Genomic DNA, 25417 nt, shown 5'->3' with positions numbered 1-25417 from the left:
ACGATAAAATGGAAGGCCCAGCCAGATCTGGTTGTGTTTGCTGGCAGGCGACACGGGTAATCTGACACCAAAGATGGGGCAGGGGATGGGGGGGACATTCATTTTCTTAGGAAGAGAGAGGATGGAGTTGATTTACTTTCTGGGCCCAACTAATATCCGTAGCCCTAAATGTATTTGAAAATCATTTGCACAGATATGCTAGGACATAGTTTGTCAAAATTACTTCATAAAGCTTCATACAGTGAAGTCACTGGCAGTATGATTTGAGAATGATTTCTTTGGATCTGTGCCGAGTTTTTTTTCTAGAAGGGACTTAAAAATGCCAATGGAAAAAAGACAGCCTTTTCAATAAATGGTGCTGGGAAAATTGGACAGCCACATGCAGAAAAATGAAATTGGACCATTTCCTTACACCACACACAAAAATAGACTCAAAATGGATGAAGGACCTCAATGTACGAAAGGAATCCATCAAAATCCTTGAGGAGAACACGGGCAGCAACCTCTTCGACCTCTGCCGCAGCAACATCTTCCTAGGAACAACGCAAAAGGCAAGGGAAGCAAGGGAAAAAATGAACTATTGGGATTTCATCAAGATCAAAAGCTTTTGCACAGCAAAGGAAACAGTTAACAAAATCAAAAGACAACTGACAGAATGGGAGAAGATATTTGCAAACGACATATCAGATAAAGGACTAGTGTCCAGAATCTATAAAGAACTTAGCAAACTCAACACCCAAAGAACAAATAATCCAATCAAGAAATGTGCAGAGGACATGAACAGACATTTCTGCAAAGAAGACATCCAGATGGCGAACAGACACATGAAAAAGTGCTCCATATCACTCGGCATCAGGGAAATACAAATCAAAACCACAATGAGATATCACCTCACACCAGTCAGAATGGCTAAAATCAACAAGTCAGGAAATGACAGATGCTGGCGAGGATGCGGAGAAAGGGGAACCCTCCTACACTGTTGGTGGGAATGCAAGCTGGTGCAGCCACTCTGGAAAACAGCATGGAGGTTCCTCAAAATGTTGAAAATAGAACTGCCCTATGACCCAGCAATTGCACTATTGGGTATTTACCCTAAAGATACAAATGTAGTGATCCAAAGGGGCACATGCACCCGAATGTTTATAGCAGCAATGTCCACAATAGCCAAACTATGGAAAGAACCTAGATGTCCATCAACAGATGAATGGATCAAGAAGATGTGGTATATATACACAATGGAATACTATGCAGCCATCAAAAGAAATGAAATCTTGCCATTTGCAACAACATGGATGGAACTAGAGCGTATCATGCTTAGCGAAATAAGTCAAGCAGAGAAAGACAACTATCATATGATCTCCCTGATATGAGGAAGTGGTGATGCAACATGGAGGCTTAAGTGGGTAGAAGAAGAATAAATGAAACAAGATGGGATTGGGAGGGAGAGAAACCATAAGTGACTCTTAATCTCACAAAACAAACTGAGGGTTGCCGAGGGGAGGGGGTTTGGGAGAAGGGGTTGGGATTATGGACATTGGGGAGGGCATGTGATTTGGTGAGTGCTGTGAAGTGTGTAAACCTGGTGATTCACAGACCTGTACCCCTGGGGATAAAAATATATGTTTATAAAAAATAAAAAAATTATAAAAAAAAAATGCTGTGTTCTATAGCTCGGTAGTACAAGATGGTATGTTTACAGGAAAATATCACTAAAATCTGTGAATCGATAGATAGAAAGGTACCCTGGGCTGACATATTAAAAAGGAGATTTTGTCTCTTTGAAATCAATGCAGTGAAGTGAACCCATCTATTTAGGTTACATTATCAAATAGATAAGACTAGTGTAATATATCACCCAATAGATAAGACTAGGTCTATTCTTCCCTGTCCTTAAAAACAGTATCTCCCTCTACCTTTCCCCCCTCTTAATCATTCTCCCTATATCTTAAGATTTTAAATTATTCATTTGAGAGAGACAGAGTGAGAGAGCAAGAGTTGGGGGCCAAAGGAAGAAGTAGAAGCAGACTCCCACAACATGGGCAGACACCCCCAACAACAGGGGGCTCCATCCCAGGACCTTGAGATCATGACCTGAGCTGAAGGCTGAGCCACCCACGTACCCCTCTCCCTGTAACTTCTGCATACTATAAGTTTATTTAGTATTTGCTTCCATTATAGTACAGAAGAACTTAAACCTATCAGATATTAGGTTTTCACAAAATTGGAATTAGTTTCAATTAATTAGTTTCAATTAAGTCGTTTGTCTGTAGCAGCTCACAAGGACTTCTGCCATCTCTCCCACCTCCCCCAATCCCCTCTAGATACCCTGTTCTCCTCTTCACCACAGAGTGACTCTAATAGTGCTAATGCTAAGTGAGCACAGTCAGTCAAGCCCTGGGCTGCAGTCTTCTCGTGAGTTATCTTACTTTATGCCCATAACAACCCCATGAAGTAGGTATTATTGTTACCCCATTTTTAGTGGATCAGGAACCCGAATTGTTTATGATCATAGAGCTGATATGAAGTGGAACCAGTAGCCCCACTTTTGACTCTTCCTCATCTCCTTGGGGTACCATGACAGGTAACAAATCTTCCAAGGTGACTTTCTTCCTCACTTGCCTTCTCTGGGGACTGCACGCCATCTATGAGCGGCCAGAGAAGATGAGGACAGACTGTGTCCTGAGCTTAGGTCATTTTTGTTGACTAAACCTCTAAGACAATTTTAAGGCTTAGGACCCTGCAAAGAGGAATGGAAATTGCAAAAGAAACAGTAGGAATGGTTTGCTGTCCAAGTAGCAAGTCATATTTTGCTTTCATTAAAATAAAGGGATAAAGGGTGGTTGGGCACTCTTTCAGGCGGGAACACCCTTGGGAGAAAAAAACAAGCACTTCTGAAGCTTACTTTTCCTTTATCTGTTCTCCTGTTTCGATCTCTATCCTTTCAGGGAGTGGTATGGGAACAAAAGGTTATTCCCCTGCTCCCAACCCACCCTAGTCAGCCGTTTACATTTCCCTTGGTTTTGTTACCAAGTTCTAAGCCCAGGTTTGACATCTCACAATAAGTAAGCATGCTTAGTTCCCTGCACAATTCAGTTTAAATAAAATCAACCAGTAAGCATGTCCCTTTACACTTTGCAAAGCTCTTTTCCACCTGCATTATCTCACTTCACAGTCAAAAAAATCAATTAAGATAAAATGATTGATGGAAAAGAATCAAACCATGTTTAAGGCACAGATGCCCTTGATAAATCAGTAACAGAAATTATTGAAAAAGAAAAATTATGATATTTATGTGAACCAGGAACAAATTTTTTTTTTTCAAGAACAGAAATTTTGATGTTAGTTGAATCTAACCTCTACCATGTCAAAGTTTTCATTGGCCTTTCCCAACAGTATATAAGCAGGATGGATGGCTGATCTCAACTCACCCTCCCCGCAATAAAAACACTCTATTTATTGCAGTTGCAGAAATAATTGGCCATCTGTTCATTTTACTCATTGTGCCATGGTAAATAATAATGGGTCCTAGAACAAGTTTGCCTTTTCTCTCTCACTTCTGGTGAAACCCGTAGATTGCAGGATCTAGCTATTACTGTCACAGCGATATCATTGTTCTAGTTTCAGAAAATATGAGGTGTATTCTTCCTTAATCCTTCTCACCTGACACTATTTTTTTTCCATTGTTGATTCCTTTCGATTATGTTTGATGTGACCTCAGTTATTGTTTGAGCCTCTTGAGGTAATTCCAATTTTAAATATCCATTCCCCTCTAGATGTACTTGCTTGGCCATTCTGTATTTCCTCAAGGCTAACCTCAGTAACACTTGACAATTACTGTGCTCTTAGTATACCTCAGATACTGTGCTGAGAACTTGAGGTATATTGTTTCATTCCATCTCCTTAAGAACCACAAGAAGTTGTGCATCTTATTATCCCCATCTGGTAGAAGAAGGCTCTGAGTTTAACAGTGGACTGCTGTGTCATCCAGGAACACCTACTTCAGGACTTAACTCCAAAACTCTTCACAACTGATATGACTGGTTCAACATTCACCATCCCTTAACTGATTTAAAGTATGAAAGAGTCAGGAAGTTAAGGAGTCTATCAGTCAGTTTTTGTTACAATAATGCTACAAAATAAACCTGTGGCTTAAAACAACAGTAAGTATTTATTCTTGCTCATATACCTATAAATTGCTTTAAACTTAGCTGATTGAAGCTTGGCTTAGTGGGCTTAGTCCCAAGCTGCAGCATGGGCTCAGGTCTACTTCACAAGTCTTTTGTTCCAGCCCCATGACCAGTGGGCTACCTGGAGCCTGTTCTCATGGCATTAACAGAAGAGGCCAATGGCCACACACAATGTCAGGTCAAGCCTTGGGGCTGGCACACTATTCCCACTCATGTTCCATGGACAAAATAAGCCACATAGTGCATCTCACCATCAATGAAACAGGAGAAATATATTCCCACTTTTAACGGGAAGGAATGCAACTTCATGTGACCAAGAACATGAACACAGAGAGGCAGGGAGGAAAGGGGACTGAGAAGGATTTATACATTCTACCACGAGGAGATAAACAGTGAAGAAAATGAATTCTATGCATTTTGTAAGTATTCTTATAGAAGAAAAAAACAGGAAGAAGACTTGACCCCAGTTGAGCAGGGAAGTAGAATCTAATGTACTCTTCCTGCTTTTTATGTCGAGATATGAGGGAATTGGTGTGAAAGTTCTCTGGGGCCTATCTACTGGGCTAAGCAGGTCAGTAAAGAGTGTTGTGTTAGAGCATCTGTGCTTCTGAGATAGAGCTGGCTGACAAGTAAGTATAACACTGGTGAGAATGAAAACAACTGAAATTGGAAATACATGGAAAACTCGGGATTTATAGACCCCATAGCTGAAAGAATACTTTCAAATGATTTTAAGCCCCACAAACCTAGCATAGAGCTCTTGATGCTGAGAGGAAAGGATCTTGAAGTTCTTGAAGATATCTAAATACTCAGTGCTTGAATTTTCTCTGTAATATGCAGCCTCTATTTGAATATTTCCTGTTATCATACTTGCCAAATCATTTTGAACAGCCATCTCTTCTTTGTCCTTGTCATTTAATGCATCCCGTGTCTCCATACTACTTCTGGGTGAGGTAGCAAGGAAAAACCATCCAAAGATGATAATCCTAGGAACACCACCCCCATTTCCTGGTGATGAAAACTTCCTCCTGTGCAGGACCAGCTTCAGAGCTCCTTGTGCTTACAAGGACCCCCAACTTGACTTAATACTCTGTTGGTGCCATCTTGAAATTCTTAAAAATTTTTAACAAGTGACTCTGTATTTTTATTTTTCACTTTTCGTTTTTCACCAGGCTCCACAAATTATGTAGCTAAACTTGATCCTAATTCATCACCATCATTATCTCTCCCTGCGCTAATGCCCCACCTTGATTACTGCTTCTCACCGTTCCACTGGGGCAACTCCACTCACTCTTACCAGGTTTGGTTCCTGCTTGGTCTATTCTTCAAGGTCTCTTGATTTCACTGTTACCAGTTTTGGTGGAGAGATTGCTTCAGTCTGCCCCATCTGGACCAGGCCCTCACAGACACCTTTTTACCTCCCCCAAGGGAAAGAGATTTGACCGTGCCTCTTGTAGCATTCTTCCTTAAGCTAAACAGGTCTGGCTCCATTGGTCCCAACTCTCCCCGCTTGGAACTACGCAAAATAAATCTTTTTGAATTTTTTCACCTTTTTGAAGCCAGCCCCCTCAAAGCAGAATTGAGAAGTCACTTCATAGAGAGACACAGTTCAGCTTCAGGGAAGCGCCTGGTAGCACTTGGCCATTTTTGGGGGGTAAATAGAATGTGCTCAGACCAGGCTGTCGTTACCCTTGTCTTACAATTTTTGTCATATTACATCAGCTGCACTGATTTGGTGCCCTCATGCTTAAAGTCTGATGTGTTGAATGCCATCTTTGAAAAGCCTTGTCATTCTACTATTAACAGCCTACATTCAAAAACACAAAACCAGACACCTTGCATTAAAGAACACATCTTCCTCATAAATGTATAAATTATTTGAGCAGATTTTTTAGGTCTATGATAGAAGGAAGAGTTCATACAGGAGACTCCAATAGTTATTTGAATATATTTAATTTGAGCTTTTATATTTGATGCCAGATTTTTGAAATAATATTTCATGCTTGGCTTTTTTTTCCCTCTTCTTTGCAAAAGTAGCATTTATAGGAAACTTGGGAAATAATTTTAAAGCCACAAAGAAAAGAATAAACCCTTCCTACAATCCCACCTACAAAGAATAACTACACTTAACATACAGTTTAATATTTCTGTATCTTTTTCTATGAACATATACATATAACTTTTAAAATACAATCTTATTAGCATGTTAGAGATATGTAAATTTTTTAAGTAGATTTTATAACTTACTGTTTCTCTTTTAAATTTTTATCAAAAGCATTTTCCAGCTTGACAGGCTAATCTGGAAGCAAACAATGAAGCCTGAAGCTCTTCAGTGACACAGTTGTACAGTTCTATCAAAAGTGGTTGATTTGGGAAGAAAGAAACTGGAGTGGTCAGTCTATTTGGAGTCATGTGGGCAGGCCAAAGAACGGGCTGATTTGTTCCCTCTCTACCAAGACTAAATTAAATCCAACAATCTACTGCCATGTTAGTGATGTGTGATCTGAGTCAGGGCTTAGAATTTAAATTTCTATACTGTTTTAACAAATATGGGGCTATTTTGGATCCCTTTTTTACATCTTTTGATAATATCTAAAGGTTTGGATTTAAAATAAAGGGTTCAGTTCAGAAGAAAAGATTTTTATCTTCCTTAATGAGTTCTAAAATCATGCAAAATAACATCTTTAGCCTGTTGGAATTACAGTTTCTGGGCCTGAAAGGGTCAGAAAAACCCAGGAGTATTTTGATTCCCCCAGATTTTCTGTTTGATGTACCTGGAGTTACACATTTAATAACTAAATGCCCTTTTTTTTTTTTTTGCCCTTCCAAGCTTTTTATCTTCAAAGATTCAACAATTTATGATTATTCCAACACTAATTTTTCTGTCTGCCAGTAAAAATCTGTTCATTTAAAAATATGTTTAAAAAGTACCTGAATGCATTATGAATTTAGTAACTGTACCTTAATTATTTAACTACAGATGATACTCAAATCTATATTCAAAGAAGCATTTCTGTCATGGACAGGATGGTAATATGTGTAATACAGGTCCCATGAATATTAATTCTGTCTCTCTCTCTCTCTCTCTCTCTTTCACACACACACACACACACACACACACACACACTGCATTTTACAGTTATCCCTGGAATAATTTCCAAGCTTACCTTCACAGATACCTTTCAGAGAGTTAGATGTGTTTATTTCATTTAGTGACAATGAAAAGCAACTTAACATTTCCCCGATTCCATATATTTCCCCAAATTTACTGAGCTTATGTTTGTTTTATTTGTTTGTTTGTTTGTTTGTTTTACTAGCCTTACATTGGTCTTCAAATTTGATTCTTTTAAAGAAAGGCATGATACAAGTGGTCTATAACAGACCATTGGTAGCGCAGGGACTCGTGAATTCTGGCAATCCTCTGGGTAATCATAAAGCGAACAAAAACAAAAGTTAAAAGTCAAAACTTCTGAATATTGACTTTTGCATTCTTGCTTTACCTTATTAAGTTCTACGAAAATCAAGAGAAAACAGAAAAATCTGATAATTAATTCTCTAATCTTGATACAGGGTATATTCTTTGTTCTTTTTTCTGTATCCTGTCTTGCATTAATAAAGATTTCCTTGATAAGCTAAGAGATAACATTCATCTGCTTTCCTCACTGCCTTTGCGATTATGCATTAAAACTTCCATGCTTATTTACTAAATGCATACTCGAAATTTATAGTTATAGTAACCTTGACCTCATGCAACCATGTATATATACTGATTCTAAATCACATATTTTGAACTCTTTTTTAGCCAACATACCACAGCCAGTGTATCTGGATTTGAAGAGTCTGAGTCATTCCTAAATTTCTTAGCTTCTCTACTCATTTTTTAAGTGGAAATAAAGTAAAAATAAATAAATCAATGGGAAAAAATGGTATGCAAATTATTTGGTGGTAATGAGGATTAAGTGAAATAATGCATGCAAAGTGCTGGGTACTAAGTAAGTGTTCAAAATACTAGTTTCTATTATTATTACATCATTCCGGATCAGTCTACCAGTGACCTCATTACTTCAAAGCTATATTTCATTTTGATCTTAACAATGCTATTCCCCAGACTTAACAGCCACTTTATTTATGGAACTTGCACTTCAATGACTTTTGACTGTGTTTGAAAAGCAAATTTACTCTTGATGGCAATCATTTCCTTACATTAAACAAAATGTGAAGAAACAAAACAAAATGTGAAGCCAAATGGAACACTCAACAGAGGGGTTTTGAGGAATGACTCAAGTTCACTCTTCTAGTCTAAGTGTCGTTAAGAAAGAAATATTGTGATATTCAGGAGGCAGGAAGTAGCTGTCTCCTTCAGCTCATTCAATCCTGTGACATTCACTGAGACTTCTATGCTTTGGTCAGGGCCTTAAGCTCCTACAGCAGTGTGCAAATATCCTGGAAGGTAGGGTTTGGGTCTTTTTCAGTATTTCATCTGCAGCATTTAGGGATAATGAGGAGAAAGCTTAAGAACTTGACTTAAAGGTGTTCTTCTATTCAGACAGAAAGAGAAAGTCCTAGCAGCTACTTAGAGATTTTGATGGGCTAGCAAAGGAAACTGGAACAAAGGAACCATTTTGCTGACCTACCATCTACACAGCCTACCTTCTAGGGATGTACTAAGCATGTGGACTCTAGGGTTTCCTGTAACAATGGCACAGATCCAAGGTGGCCAATGTATTAAGTTCGTGATACATGGTACAAATCGGCTTAAAAGAGGAAAGCACTCGCTGAGTTGGCTTCACTTGAGTCATACATCAAACTAATCTCTTTCTATCAATCTGCAAAGATTGACTGAGCACCTCCTAATTGCCCAGTGCTGCACAAGACCCTAGGAGAGATAGAAAAGAAGTGTAACTCATGGCCATTGTCTTTGGCAATATAACAATTTTTTGCCTTTATCATCCCCTCTATCGGGTAGTTACACTTTCTCTCCATAAATAAGTTTTCTGTCAAGTGTATCTCTAGCCCTTTCACCTGTGTTGCTATAACTTTTCTTCAAACATTTCTATCCTCTCACTCAGTTGTCCCTAAATTCCTAGCTCTTCACCTGCAAAACTCCCCTGAGACTTCAGAGCAAAGTTCAGTGACTTCCAGAAAGACGACAGAACCACCAGGAAAGATGAAAAGTGTGAATGGGAGAAAAGAGACCTCACAAGACATGCCTTTTTCCGCCAGGGTTTTTTTCTTTTTGTAAGCCATCTACCTCTGACTTTTAATATTCCATCTGTGCTTTGCAATATTGGTGGTACTTATTAACATAATATTTATAAACAGAAGTATAATATAAAGCTAATGAACATTAACCTCCAAGTGAAGGCTAAGCAGGTGGAGTGAGTGGAGTTAAGAGTTGGCCATGCCCACATGACAAAGGAAGTAACAACCCTTGGGTGGCGTTACATGCAGAGGCTCTAAATGAAATATTGTCTTTAATCTGCAGTGCTTCTCAATCTCCAAGTAAAAATAAACATGCCACGGGAAAAATAAGATCGTTACGATAGCAAGAGAAATTAGAGTGGTTATTAGTATATTAACTGAACGCCAGATGGAAAAGCAAAACAAACAATAGCCTGCCAGTCTCCACAAGAAATGTCTTCTAAACATTTCAGAAGGAATTTTAAAACAACATGTGGGGGGGAGGTACATGGGTAATAGATCTTCTGCTACCTTGAGTTTGCTAGTGACCACAATAGTCCATGTGCTACACCACTAGAGAATGGAAGTCAGAAATTGTAGAGAAGTCCACCAGCAATTTAAGAGATAACAAAATAGATACTAAGCTTTTGGTATGATCATTGTAAATTATCTGGAAAGTATGTGTTTCCACGTGTTTGCACGTGTGTGCACGTGCTTATCAAATCCTGTCGTCTTTCTTGCCATACACAGTGGCCCCAGTGGCCTGGGTGAAGATCGGTGCCGTTACAGTGGTCCAGAAGCCTGCGGGTGGCTTTGCTGTGGGCTGGCATGGCGGGTGACTTCAGGATGCTTCCTTGAGCTGTCCATACTGACCTCTCTCAGTTGAAGCCTGTGAAAAGCAGTGTCTAACAACTCACAGTTTAGGAGCTATTATAGACATTGCTTGAATTAGCCCAGCTCTAGTAAATGTGTCCAAATATATGAAAGTGTTTGTTCCCTTGTTCATTTCCACTGGGAATAATTTCTTTTTCTGATTTCCTCATATGTTATATTCTAAACTCTAAAAAGATTTCTGTATAGTAGGGGACACTCCTGAATGTATGTCCCTACAGATATCTTAGTTATTTTAACATGGACTTAAAAAGGTCAAAGTTGGGGCACCTGGTTGGCTCAGTTGGTTAAGTGTCCGACTCTTGATTTTGGCTTGGGTCATGATCTCGGGGCTGTGAAATCAAGCTCCACATCAGGCTCCACACTCAGTGGATTCTGCTTTAGGACTCTCTCCCTCTCCCTCCATCCATTCTCACATTCGCACGCACTTTCCCTCCCTCTCGTTCTCTCTCTCTCTCAAAGAAATAAATCTTTAAAATCTCAAAGTTGACTCATATTCATTCTTCCTTAAATTCTATTATTCATCAAACTGTCTTGAACACATGCTATGTGTCAGATGTCATTGGGCACAAAGATGGACATATTCTCTGCCTTGATGGAGCTCCTGGGTGAGAGTGAGACCCATAACCTTCATTAGTCACCATGATGCAATAGGGTAAGAGCAAAATATGAGTACGGAAGATGTGTTATGGGGTCATAGGTGGGAGAACACAGTCTGCCTGGGGAGGTCAGAGAAAGCCTTAAGACATGACCTTGAAGGCCAAGAATTCTCTAGGGAAAGAAAAACATGTTTCTTTCTTCTTCCTTTTTTTTTTTTTTTTTTAAGATTTTATTCATTTATCTGACAGAGAGAGAGAGAGATCACAAATATGCAGAGGCAGGCAGAGAGTGAGATGTGGGGAAGCAGTCTCCCTGCTGAGCAGAGAGCCCGACATGGGGCTCGATCGAAGGACCCTGAGACCATGACCCGAGCCGAAGGCAGAAGCCTAACCCACTGAGCCACTCAGGTGCCCCAAGAAAAAGCTGTTTCAAAAGAGAGAAACTGGTTGATAAATCATTGGCATCATATATGTTCATCCTTCAGATCTTGCCTTTCCCAGTTATCTTCTGGAAATCCATTGCTAAGAGGGGCTTGGTGAACTCCTAGGCTGTCTCTTAACCATCACCCATAGTTCTCATCACTGCTTTAATTGTATACTTTTCTGTATCCGCTCTAGATATCACTTCTCTAAGAGTGTCAGAATTACTTCTTATGGAGCCTAGATGCCTGGCATACAGCAGCCACTCATAGAATATTAAATAAAATAATGAATATTGGGGGTAATTTAATATGACACAAATGCAGGGGACAGGGTCGTCTGAGCCAGGTTGCAGGGGGGCCTTACACTGGCTTCTAAATGAGGTTTCTGATGCGATGTGCCAGGCAGCAAGGATTCAGGGACTGACTGCCTTGGGTGGAGAATGATGTGGTGTCTCTGGTGGCAGGTGGGTTGTGGATTGAAATAGGAGATGTGTGCCTGATCTCCCTCCTTGAGTGAAAGAGGCGGCATGGATAGTGATTGGAATGCACCAGCCTGCACCTTGGTTATGGCCTTGGAAGCTGGGAAGGGTCCGATTTGGAATAGTAACATCTACGGGACTTCCCAATTCATCACCATGCTGGTATCTGACTCTCCTTTACTGGGTTCTAGAGCACAGAGTGGAGGCCTAAGCAGGCCAAGAACAGAAGATCGGGAAGTGAGGACGGAAAGAAGGCCCAGTGCTGAGCAGCATGAATATTTATTAGATGGAGCTTGCTGTTAAGGGTGATGACAAACTGGTGGGAAGACAGGAAGGGAATATCTCAAAACAGACTGGAGTTTGGGTAACCTTGTGAGCGCTGATGAATTAACAGCTGGGGGAGGGCACAGGAAGGAGCCGCCGCTCACTGGAGCTGCCGTCAGAATGTGCAGGGGAAGGGAGGAACAGGGGGCAGATAATAAATTTTGTTAACTACCAGTCCGAGAACTTCGAGGAAAATCATTGTGTTTTAACTTTAATCTGTGAGGGGCACCTGGGTGGCGTCACCTTCCAGAGGTGGGGATCCTGGTGATCCGAGCTGAAATGATGGGGGGGGGGGGGCTACCGACTGATGATCAGTAGACGTCTTTATTTCTGACGATCACTTCTTTTCTATCTTCCACAAGATCCAATTACAAAAAGGATATAGATTTGTGTGCAGCGCGTGGGCTATGTGTCTGATGTGATTTACGGGCAGGCAATCCAGCGAGCCAAGTAAACAAGGACTGTCTCTTAGCTTTAAATGACAATATCTCTGAGGCACCTGGGTGGCTCAGTGGGTTAAGCCTCTGCCTTCGGCTCAGGTCATGATCTCAGGGTCCTGGGATGGAGCCCCACATGGGGCTCTCTTCTCAGCAGGGAGCCTGCTTCCTTCTCTCTCTCTGCCTGCCTCTCTGCCTACTTGTGATCTCTGTCAGATAAATAAAGAAAAAATCTTAAAAAAAAATAAAAAAATAAATGACAGTATCTCTTAGCTTTAAATGACAAGAGCAAGTTAAGGATTCTCCACACTTCTCAGATCTATCAAAAGGAGGACCGGAAAACACTCCAGGGATCCTCCCATGTTTATTCCGGGCATGAGCCCGGGAAGACTCTCGCCCTCCATCTCCTGGACTTTTCTCACAGGATTCGACAGGACCCCAGTCACGGTGACGAGGACCCGGGTTGTGTTCCAACAGGGTGGCGTAGTCAGTTAGCTTCTGTGTCCAGACCCTTGGTTTCAGCTTAGGTCATGACCTCAGGGTATTGAGATCAAACCTCCACTGGGCTCCCCACTCAGGGCAGAGTCCCCTTGAGATTCTCTCTTCCTCTCCCTCAGAGGCCCCTCCCGCTCATGCTCTCTCTCAAATAAATGAATCTTTTAAAAACAACAAAATAATTTAAAAAATAAAGTTAATCTGTGAGAATCCCTTTATTTTATTTATAAAAGTGCTCCTTATGAGCAGAAATGCCTTCCTAGTTCTAAGACAGTCTATGCAAAACTTTTCATACCAGTTTAGCTAATTAAAAACAGATCAAGGAGGTCTGAGTTAGTGGGTTAAGTATCTATGCACTGGTGAGTAAGATCAGCCTCCTAGGGCAAATGGTTTAAACATTAAACTTTTTTTTCTTTAACAAGCATTTTCCGTGTAGCTTCCTACAATAAACATTCATAGTCTCAAGATTATAAATCAACAGAACTTGGAACCACCTACACAAAATGTTCAATATAAGAAGACAGGAATAGACTTAGATCAAAACCAAATCTTATAATGACAAGTTATAGAGTAAGTATAGCTTTAGGATATATTTTATGGTAACTAGCATGTAAATATTCTCAAATCTTCTCTCTTATCTACCCCCAAAAAAGGCTAATTGTTAAGCCAGTGCTTTACATTTTCAAAATTAGTCACATCAACAGCTTCGTAAACTTATCTTAAGTTTTTTGCCAAAATTATTATGGCCTATGGATTTGAATTGGATTTTATTCTGTTTTGTTAATTAGCTTAGTCAAAGATATTTGGGGCTTATCATACTCTCCCCAGACTGAATGAAATATTCTGTTATTCTTTTTCTTTTTTCTTAGTGTTTTTTTTTTTCCTCTGCTTAAAATAGGAGTACTCATTCCTGTGCCAAAGAGTATGAAAAGTCCTCAGAAGAATTTGGCATTTTTTCCTAGAGTATACATTTTACGTGAGGAACTTGTCAGTTGCAAAATGGGGGAGGCTAATTAATTTAACACATTTTTATGTTAAAATAAATATGCTATATTATGCTAGAATGAAAATTCACGTGAATTTATATGTATTAAAAAAGAACAGCACACAAAACTTCAAATAACTATTAAGCTGGCTGCCAGAATTTTCAGCTTCTCACTCCAACCCTGGGTAAGGTTTCATACTTTTTAAAGATGGTCTTGCAGATGGGGCATTATACCCATCACTCTGGGGGCTGTTCCAAACAGACTTCAAGATGTCACAACAGAATCAAGAGCCCAGAAATAAGCCCATGCATAAACAGTCAGCTAATATTTGACAAGGGAGCTAAGAATAGTCAGTGGAAAAAAGAAAATCTCTTCAATAAATGATGCTGGGAAAAGTGGATATTAACACGCAGGAAAAAAAAAAAAGAACTATCTTAGACCCCTATCTTATAAAAATCAACTAAAATTGGATTAAACACTTAAATGTAAGGCCTGAAACCATAAAACTAGAAGAAAACATAGGAGAAAATACTTGACATGGACCTTGGCCATGATTTATTTTGGATATGACACCTGAAGCACCAGCAACACAATAAAAACAAATAATTGGACTATATCAAACTAAAACGCTTTGGCATAGCAGAAGAAACAATCCAAAAAAATGAAAAGACATCCTATAGAATAGGAGAAAATATCTATAGACCACACATCTCATAAGAAGTTAATATCCAAAGTATATAAGAAGCTCAACAACTCAATAGCAAAAACACAAATAATATGACTAAAAATGGGCAAAAGACCTTAACTGAATTTTTCCAAAGATACTAAGTGGCCAACAGATACATAGAAAGATGCTCAACATTACTCATCATTAGGGGCATGCAAATCAAAACCACAATGAGATATCACCTCACACCTGTTAGAATGGCTATCATCAAAAAGACGGGAGAGAACAAATATTGGTGAGAATGTACAGAAAAAGGGAACTTGTACACTGTTAGTGGGGATCTAAAGTAGTATATCCACTCTGGAAAACAGAATGGAAGTCCCTCAGAAAAATAAAAATAGGGGCACGTGGGTGGCTCAGTGGGTTAAAGCCTCTGCCTTCAGCTCAGGTCATGATCCCAGGGTCCTGGGATCGAGTCCCACATTGGGCTCTCTGCTCTGCAGGGAGTCTGCTTCCTCCTCTCTCTCTCTGCCTGCCTCTGTGCCTACTTGTTATTTCTGTCTGTCAAATAAACAAATAAAATCTTTAAAAAAAAAAAAGGGGAAAGGAAAAATAGAACATACGATCCAGCTATTTCACTTCTGGGCATAGTTCCAAAGGAAACAGAGTCAATATCGTGAAGAGATATCTGCATCCCCATATTCATTACAGCATTAGTTACAAGAGCCAAGACATGGAAACAACCTAAGCGTCCATCAACAGAGGAATGGATAAAGAAAATGTAGTCTATATATTCATTAAAATACTATATAGCCTTAAAAAAGGGAAATCCTGCCATTTGCGATAACATGGATAGACCTAGAGGGTATTATACCAAGTGAAGTAAGAAGGACAAAAAAAAGAAAGAAAAAGACAAATACATATGATCTGACTTACAAGTAAATTCTGAGGAAAAAGAAAACCAAACTGCTAGAAACCAAGATCAGATTTTTGGTCGCCAGAGGCAGGAGATGAAGGTAGTCAAAAGGTATAAATTTGTAGTTATAAGATAAATAAATTCTGGGGGTGTAATGTACAACATGATGACTATAGTTAAAATACTGTAGTATATTTTTAGAAGTTACTAAGAGAGGGGATCTTAAAAGTTCTCTTCACAGGGGAAAAAATACCTGTGAGGTAATGAATGTTAACTAAACTTACTGTAGTCGTCATTTCACGGTATATACATTCATCAAATCATTGTGTTATGCATCTTATGTAATGTTCTATATCAATTATATCTCCTTAAAACTGAGGAAAAAATATCAAACAGCCCAAAGTTATGCCTTGTTCTATGCTCACCACTCAACCCTACCATATCTTCAACATGGGATCTGAGCACCATGAAATTAGTGTTTATCTTTCCACATAGCGATAATTTGCACATCTCGCCGAAGTGTTAGTGACCTGAGAGCAGGCTTTTCTCCCTTTACATGTTTCTATGTCTCTAGCTTCTAGTTCCTGTCACAGAGTTGAGTAGTCAATAAATGTGTGTTGAAGGAGAGGGTGAATAAATAGACCCATGAATGAGTCTCAGGGACTGTCCTAGGCAGACTCACAAGCAGCAGACTGATAAGGACCATGCGGTTGCCTTCATGTTTAGTCTAGGATGGAACCAATCATTTCCGTGAGATGATGGATAGGCTGTGGAGTTCCAAGGGAACAAATCTCGTGTCTGGGGCAGAAAAAAAGAGGGTCTCCTGGGAAATCAGATCTCCATGCCATAGCTGAGGGAATTAGATTTGTTACATTTAAATAGTACACATCCTGCGAACTCACTGGGAAGAGAGACCCTGTCACAGATCATCTGTTCTTCTGGCAGCTCAGACAAAAGGGCAGAAAAATAATAAAGTGAAAATAATGTGCTTCACAGGCTCTGTACTGACCACAACTGAATTGATCTCTTGGTGCCCACACATGGGTCGTTATTCCAATAACTCATTAGGTCCAAATAGATTGCATCATGAGGTCAGAAAAATAGTCGATCGTCTTTGCCACAGGCCAGTTTATCAGGCATCCAGACATGGTTTGAGATTAGTGGATTTTTTTTTAAACTGGTAAAGAATGAATTGACAATGAAAATAAAGTGAGTGTTGCGCATATGGGAGATGAGCCTTAACTATGGGACAGATAACTATTTCTAAGCTTGAAAGGGAAAAGGATTTCATCCATTCAGCAAATATTGGAATGCTATGCATGTGCCAAGGATTGTTCCTGTCAAAATAAAGATACCAAAATATTTTCTTTTCAATAAGGTGTCCTTTTCAGAAATCTGAAGTTTGAATAACTTGTACTTCATCATTTGCATCTTTATTTTATTTTTTTTAAGATTTTATTTATTTATTTGACAGAGAGAGACACAGTGAGAGAGAGAACATAAGCAGGGGGAGTGGGAGAGGGAGAAGCAGGCTTCCTGCCAAGCAGGGACCCCGATGCGGGCTTGATCCCAGGACCGTGGGATCATGACCTGAGCTGAAGGCAGACACTTAACGACTAAGGCACCCAGGCACCCTGGATTTGCGCCTTTATAATAGACATTATATGGTAGGTGTTTAATAAATGATGTAGTAGCCACATACCTCTCTACAGAGTAAAGGGGAATATTTTCCCTCTGTATTCTGCACTTTCCTGAGGTAGGATATGAAATGTCAGTGCAGTAACAAAGCATTAATTTTCACATTCCTATTGTAAGCTTAAGATTCAGGCAGTATGAGGATGAACCAAGAGCTTGGTTAGAACTATCCTTCCTTCACTTACTAGTTGTATAACCGTTGAGCAATGTACTTAAACTCAATATGTCTGAGCTTCCCTATTATTAAACAGAAGTAATCTGTTTATTATCCCACCTGCCTTTCTATGGGTATTACGATGTGGGATGATCTGTATAAAATGCTCTCTATAGTTCTCAGCACCTGGATAGATAGATAGATAGATAGATAGATAGATAGATAGATATATATATATATATATATATTCAGTAAAGCAGGCCATTATTTGCCTGTAACTATAGTAGACACCAAAAACTTAACACTAGATAGATTTTTTTAAAAATACCTTTCTTGGGGGTGCCTGGGTGGCTCAGTTGGTTAAGCAACTGCCTTCAGCTCAGGTCATGATCCTAGAATCCTGGGATGGAGTCCCGCATTGAGCTCGCAGCTCCACAGGGAGTCTGCTCCTCCCTCTGACCTTCTCCCCTCTCTTGCTCTCTCTCTCCCTCTCAAATAAGTAAATAAAATCTTTAAAAAAAATAAAAAAAAAACTTTCTTGGAAGTGAATTTTATTTTATTTTTTCATTTTATTTTTTCAGTGTTCCAAGATTCATTGCTTATATATCACACCTGGTGCATGGCGCACCGGGTGTGGAAGTGAATTTTAAAAAACAAATAGACTATATTCTGGAATGGGAGTCTAGAATCATTAATCAAAGAGCTACAGTCCACAAACGAAGGGGCATTCATTCTGTCTTCAGCATTGTGCTTGGTGCTAAAGAGGAGTCACCTGGGCTGACATCTCATTTCTGTTCTGCAAAACTTGGCATTTTATTTGAAGAAAACAAGGCAATGACGAGTGGAGATAAGTAGTTAAAGAGTAAAACAACCACCAAAGGCTGCAGTAAAAGAAATGTCACAATAGAGTAGTATACTAAAATAAATAATTAAAGCATAATAGTATTTTATAGTCACAACTTTACTTAAAACCTTATGCCTACTTTCCAGGCATAACTTTAAAAAAACCTGTGGAACTCCAGTATTGACTCAATCACTTATACTGTTATATAACTCAAATATCTGCAAATATAAACCATGTGTACTCTGTATGCTTACAGCTCTCACACAGCTATAAAACCAAAACAGATCTATAAACTAAATATGAAAAAATAACTAAAGTCACCTACTCCAATTAACGGTCATCTATTGAATGTGGTAGGTAATACTGTCTTACTAAGATTAAACTGACATAGATTCTTTTGGGTTTAACACCCCTCTCTGTGTGCTGAGTGATGACAGAGCTCTGCAGACATTTTTCTTCTGAACTCATGATAATTTTTTTCCACATGTAGAATGCCTTGCTTTCACTTAATGCGAAAGTATCATTTGCATTGAAGTCTGCCTATGCTCTCTGTTAGCTCATTATGATTAAAGTGGTATGACTTGAGGCCAAACAGTCAGCAAGTCAAACGGGCACTGAAAACATAAGGCAATTCTCAGTTCCGAGGTACTCCTTTGATGACCCAGAGCACGCCTTTATTTTGTAGATGATCACCGAAATGAAACACATACACATATATGGTTCCATGTAAGTTCTCAGAGAACTGAGAACAGGTACCTGAGAGCAGGACTGAGGTGGAGAAAGACTGTAACAGTTAATTGCCAGGTGAATTTTACAAACAGGAAATATAAGTGCTACAAAACCCAGAGAGGAAGGATGCTTTTGTTTTCGGATGTGGAGCGAGTTAGGCTTATGGAAGTGACAAGACCTTGGAATCTGGTTATCATCATGGTGTGAGATACACTGAGTCATGGTCTTGGAGGCAGACACGTAGGTAGTGGATGATGAGGTCTTAACCTAAATAGAGATTTTAATCCTTCATCTGGGGATTTCTGAAATAGCACACAGGATTTACACAGAGAGAAAGACAAGGCAAGATGTGCGATGTTGGGGGAAAGAATTAGATTCATTGAAAGGTATCTAAATGAGGTGTATGTAGGAGTCCTTCCCACCTGTGGTACCATTAGGCAGTGGCTCTAGCTGACTCATAAGCAGCTTATTCGAGGCAAACCTTGTATTGAAGGGAATGTTCCTGTTGTGACCAGAAAGATTTAGTGTTTATTAGATTCACTAGCCTTGAAATGTTCTTGTTATTGACCAAAGGAGAGAATGTTTGCTACTAGACTGCTATCTCCGGTGGTCCTTCAGTCTACTGATTTCCCACTTCTCTAGCATGTGTTGAAAATTTCAAAACCAAGAGGATACCTCCAATTCACATGTTGAACCCCTAATGTGACTGTATCTGGAGATAATCTTTAGGAAGTATTTAAGGTTAAATGAGGTCACAGATGTGGCCCTAATGTGATAGGATTGGTGGCTTTATAGAAAAAGGAAGATAGAGCATTCTCTCTGTCTCTGTCACTGTCTCTCTGCTATGTAAGGACACAGCAAGAATCTGACCATCTACAAGCCAGGACGAATGTCTTCTCTAGAGTCCAGCCATGCTAGCAATCTGACCTTGGACTTGCAGCCTCCAGAACCATGAGAAACAAACGTCTATTGTTTAAGCCACCACCTCATTTAGGATATTTTGATATGGTAGCCCGAGCTGCCAATCCAGTGTCAAACAAAATTACATCTAACCTGCACGATTTCTTCTTATTTTCATTTCCTTGATCAATACAAGTAACTAGTCCTCCCTGTTGAAAGCATGGACGATGGTATGATAATTTTGTCTGGTTTGGTTTTATTTCAGATTTTCTTACAAAGGCAAGAAACTACATTTCAATTGACCTCTAGAATGTTATTCACAGTACAGTATCTAGTCTGCATAAACCCATATTCACTGGTGAAATCTGATTCTTGTTTCTGGCACAATTTGCAAAATTGCTCCAGGTGCTGGGTGAGCTCTTTCATCGGGGGAAAGGAGAAATTTCACAGGTTTCATTTTGCATGTGAAACTCAATTCATGCCTCTAAAAACTATAAAATATGGGGACTAAATATAGTTTGTGAAGGGTATGAAACGTGAATGAACAGCAGCAGGAACCAGATTTACAAAAGCAAAAAAAAAATGGGTTGAACTAGAAGCCTCCAGCTTATCTAAATTTTCCTTATTAAATTCCTAGGCATTGCATCGGCCTGAACAGCAGAATGAAATTCATGGTTATGGAAATGGGGAGAACCAAGTGCGGGGCATGCCCTTCTGTGTGCTTTCAGTGAGGAATTGTCAAAGGTTGAGGTGACCTTTCCTCCTGCTATGCACTGTCACAGAGCCATCAGAGGTGACTTCTGATGGGAAGCTATGGGAACCGCTGCAGAGGATGAGCAACGGGGCTCTGGGAGCACAGCCAGCCCTGAAGCTGCCCAGGCTGGACATTTCTCTCCATCTGACCCCCAGCACATTTCGGTTCAATTCAGTACACACAGTTTGATCGAGTCAAGGTCATAGTGTGCTGTTTCCATTCTCACAAAGCAAAACAAGAGATCTTTGGCTTCCAGCTGGAGAAGTGTTCCTGATGGTGGGTTTTAGGTTAGGGTCAGTCTTGAGGTGTCAAAAGGTGGGTTTGTTTGTAGGTGTGAAGCTTAGTCCATCAATGAAGCTCCCATAGTACCATGAGGCTAAAATAAGCTTTTCCACTGAGGTTTCATCTAATTCTGGGGCCTTTTTTAGTGCTAAGGCATAATCTAAAGGGTTTTCTGATATAAATGGCCCTCTCTCTTTATCAAGGTTCAAGTTTATCTTTCCCATCTGATTTTCGGTAGGGTCTACTCAGGAACCCATTCCAAGGCTGCCCAGGGTCTGGGTTTCCGAAGCTCCTTCTCATGACCCTATTAGAGACATAGATTTTGCTGCTGTGCTGGCAAAGCATGGGGCCATACAAAGCTTGTTGGCCCCATATAGCCCTTTATCACTTCCCTATTACACTTAGCCACACAGGAATTTTTCCCCAGCTCCTGAGTTAGAGAGAGGGCTTCATGGGCTGCTCCCACCAAGGCATATCATCAAAGTATTTCTACTCGGGGGGTCTTGCTGCTTTTCTGATTCTACATTGGAGGATAGGTGTGGGTCTCTTCTGAATTCAAATCCCCAAACCAATCTGATATGTGTCCTCTCTGCCCCATCTCTAGACTTGCAGTTCCTAACCCCACCCTTAACTCTCATCCCTGCAACCTGTGATACTGGCTCATTATTTACTTCTCTCTGATTCTCCTTCTTCCTCTTTGGAAAACAAGCCAGTCTTGATGCTCATGGATTCTCTATTCTCTAAGTCTTTCAAGGGTCCAGTCCTTGGCTAGTCAAGGCTTTTCTCTGTATTTTGTAGGGATACCCTTCTGTGAAACATGGATGCCTCACCATTTAACTGATGAGTTACTATCTTGCTTTATTAACCTGGCTCGTGTTCATTCTTCCAAATGAATAAGATCAATGCCACCTTCCAAAGTAACTCAAATCAGTCTCGCAAGTTTGCTTTAAAGTGTCATCCCATTTTCAGAGAAAAGGACAGAACCAGGGCTGGGCCTCCATTCAGCTGTGGAATCAATCACACTCATCTTCAGTATTCATAATCTGTCTCCTGGGCTCTCTTTCTCTCTCTCCACCTGAATTCCCAGGCACTCATTAAGACATGAACCTCTTGTGGTTCCTTTTCCTCCTCACCATGGGTTGGTGGACAGAGTAATGCCTACTTTATCCAGAGCCTCCAGGTAATGATGTGCTCTATGCTGACATTAATTTTCCAGGCTATTGAAGCTGACCTGCTTAATTGAAAACTTTTAAAAGTTGTAATGGTTTTGAAAAGAAAGTTTCTCAACATCCTTTGCATTGGTTCCTAACTTTGACATCATGAATTCAAATTCTTGTCTGTCTCTCTTGTAATGTTTTGAATCAGTAACCATTCATTCAACAAGCATACATTGAGCATCCTTTATGTGAGAGGCTCAGAGATACAAAAGTGATGGTTTTGCCATTCAGAGGCTAGCATCAAATTGGAATGAGGCTAGCATTAAATTGCCCGGTTACTTGGGCAATCAAGGCTGCTCTAGGGTTGTGAACAGAGCATGGATGGGGAATCGAGGGGACACAGAAGAGGAATAGCCATCCTGCCAAAATAGGGTACAAGGTACAAGGCTCTTTAGAGGGCTGATGATCTGCCATTAGGGACTCTGCCCTCCTCGGAGACTCCAGATTGGTCCAGCTGTGGCAGTGCTTCTATTGCCCCCATGCAGGCAGACCATCAGCTGTCACATCATGCTGCTAGTAGATGCTTCCCATCCTAATTTGCATTTCTAATCAGCTTTGAGCTGGGAAGGCTTGATAACCAAGCTCTTCAGAACTAGGACTCTCTCGAAGCAAATAGGCTCTCACCAAGCCTCCCAGGGGCTCTGCTTGGATAATGCACGAGAGGGTGATTTGATTGCTTATTTTGATTAGACTATTTTGATTGCTTTCTGCTTCCTTCCTACTTCATAGTTGGTTTGTGGGTTCAGTAGGTAAGTAACTTCCAAATAAAATGTGAAGTCATTATGGGTTTATATGAGGAGGGTGTTAGAACAAGCGTTTTTCATCAAAAGGAATTATTGATATCTCCACTCAATGAGCATCTATTATGTGCTCAATTCTTTATCTTTATTATTTCTTTAATCCTCCCCATAGCCTGGCAATGTGAGTAAACTATCCCCATTTTATGGAAGAAGAAACAAATACTCAAGAGGCTACACAACTTGGTGCCTTCGTGATGTTAGGCAATTTTCTTGATCTCCCTTGTCCCTCCTATCCTTCACCTAAACAATGGAGACAGTCCTACTGTGTAGCTCTCAGAGTATGAGGCTTAAACAGGTGAATAAATAAAAAATGCTTGGTGTAACCTAAGTGCCTGCTTATAATTAAAATGCCTGATTGAGTGCAGGCTGCTGTTGTCACATTGTAGTCACCGAAGTCATGTAGTTTCTGAGAAGCAGAACCCAAATCTAAAGTCTATTGGCAGCAGGCACGCAGACAGCAGAAAGGAGAAATACTTTGTAGCACTTGACCTTTCTCAGCGTGGATCATATCACACATGGAGGCAACAACCTGTCTTGCCTCTGAGCAATGTGAAGACAAGAGTTATACTCTTATTCCTGCTGTCCTTTCCATGGGCTCCATGACTCACTACAAGGGCACTGAATTGTGACATTTTAAGAGAAGGTTGTTAGCCTTGGCTTCATGCTATTTTTAAGTCTCTCTCAAGGTCAAGTTTTGTTTTGAAGAAGCAAAAGAAGTACTAAAGCTTCCATAGCCACAGCTTTTACATAATTTCAGGCAGGATGTTCTTTCATGTTGGCCCATTTTACCAGAAAATAACCCCCCACCATGATGTGCTAAATGATCACAGTTGTGACCAAGATTGATAGATTAAGAACAAACTGAGCATGTTTCTGATCACCCCACGTTTCTGTCTTTAGAACCATCATTTACAGTAGGAATAGGATTTGGAACAATCATTGCATGGATTGTATTTGGTCATCCTGTTTAATTTTTTGAAACGATAGAAAGGAATGTAAGCATGAAATACACCAGTCCATAAGTAACACTTTCTTCCACTACTTTTTTCCATTAAAAAAAAAAATCTTTGGGGTGCCTGGGTGGTTCAGTGGGTTTAAGCCTCTGCCTTCGGCTCAGGTCATGATCCCAGGATCCTGGGATAGAGCCCCACATCGGGCTCTCTGCTCATCAGGGAACCTACTTCCTCCTCCTCTCTCTCTGCCTGCCTCTCTACCTACTTGTGATCTCTATCTGTCAAATAAATAAATAAAATCTTAAAAAAAAAAATCTTTACTTCAAGAGTGTCTCAAAGTTGTATGAAATATAATAGTATGAAATTTCAATAAAATTCTGATTTGTGATGGAAAAATAGCAATTAATATCTCTTCTCTTTTCAAAAAATCCTGTAACAAAACTTCAAGGCCTCATAGCATCTATAAAATAGGATTCTCATCAAAAAGCACTTATTAGGGGCAACCTAGGTTAAAGCCTCTGCCTTTGGCTCAGGTCATGATCTCAGGGTCCTGGGATAGAGCCCCGCATCCGGCTTTCTGCTCATCAGGGAGCCTGCTTCCTCCTCTCTCTCTCTGCCTGTCTGTATACCTACTTGTGATCTCTGTCTGTCAAGTAAATAAATAAAATCTTTTTTTTTTTAAAAAAAAACCCACTTATTACCTATTATTATTGCATACTTCTATGCAAAGACTTTACCATGTATATAGCTCTCAAAAAATATTTATTAAATTAAATCTTGTTACCCTGTCGTATCCACTTCTGCCTTCTACAGCCCTATATAAATTAAGGAAACTGGATGCAGGTCATATGAAGCGAATGATATCAACATTTACATTATGAACTTAATACGGTGTGTTTCCACAGCCCTGAGTGGCAGAGATTCGTGAAATTTTTCTTATTTAAACATTTGGTAATATAACTTCTCTTTTTTTATAGTCTATGAGGGATTCTAAGATGAAGTGGGGCCCCCAGGCACACCTGAATGAGGCAAGGAACCCTCGTTGGCAAACAGGATAAAAAAGAAAATGCTGGGAGAGGGGGCACTTCGGGGAGTCAGGAAGGAAGAAGGAGGTGCAGAGGCTCCTGTAGAAGGCTCAGACTGACAAGTCTCTAATTTGGGGATGTTTAGCCCATCTTCAGTGTCAAGAAAGCTGGATCTCCAATATAAATCAAAAAGGCCTTTTATCTTTTTTAATCCTTCTCACTACAAATACCAATTCAGTCAAGGGGGGAAGTCTATATGCTATTTGGAAGGCAAGGACCAAAGTAATTTTCACAAGAACTCAACCACTCACCCATAGGAAACAAATGAATATTCCCAACAGTCCTGGGAAGTGAATTTGACCTTTCTGATGGCTGCTTGATAGGTAGCTACAGGCTTTCTCTGGTTGATGTTATATATTGGTAGGGAAAGTAAGAGAATACAAAAGAAAGGAAACCCAGAGGCATTTTGCATCTGAGAAT

General features: G+C 40.0%; 1 pseudogene; it reads right to left on the bottom strand.

Annotated features, from left to right (window-relative positions):
* LOC131830205 (ubiquitin-like FUBI-ribosomal protein eS30 fusion protein) overlaps nucleotides 1–5124 on the bottom strand; it is a 47449-nt pseudogene extending 42325 nt beyond the window's left edge.
* Between the last annotated feature and the right edge of the window lie 20293 nt (nucleotides 5125–25417).

The sequence above is a fragment of the Mustela lutreola genome, chromosome 4, assembly GCF_030435805.1.
Source record: "Mustela lutreola isolate mMusLut2 chromosome 4, mMusLut2.pri, whole genome shotgun sequence".
In the NCBI taxonomy this organism is placed as follows: Eukaryota; Metazoa; Chordata; class Mammalia; order Carnivora; family Mustelidae; genus Mustela; species Mustela lutreola.
This window is presented reverse-complemented; position numbering and strand designations above follow the sequence as displayed.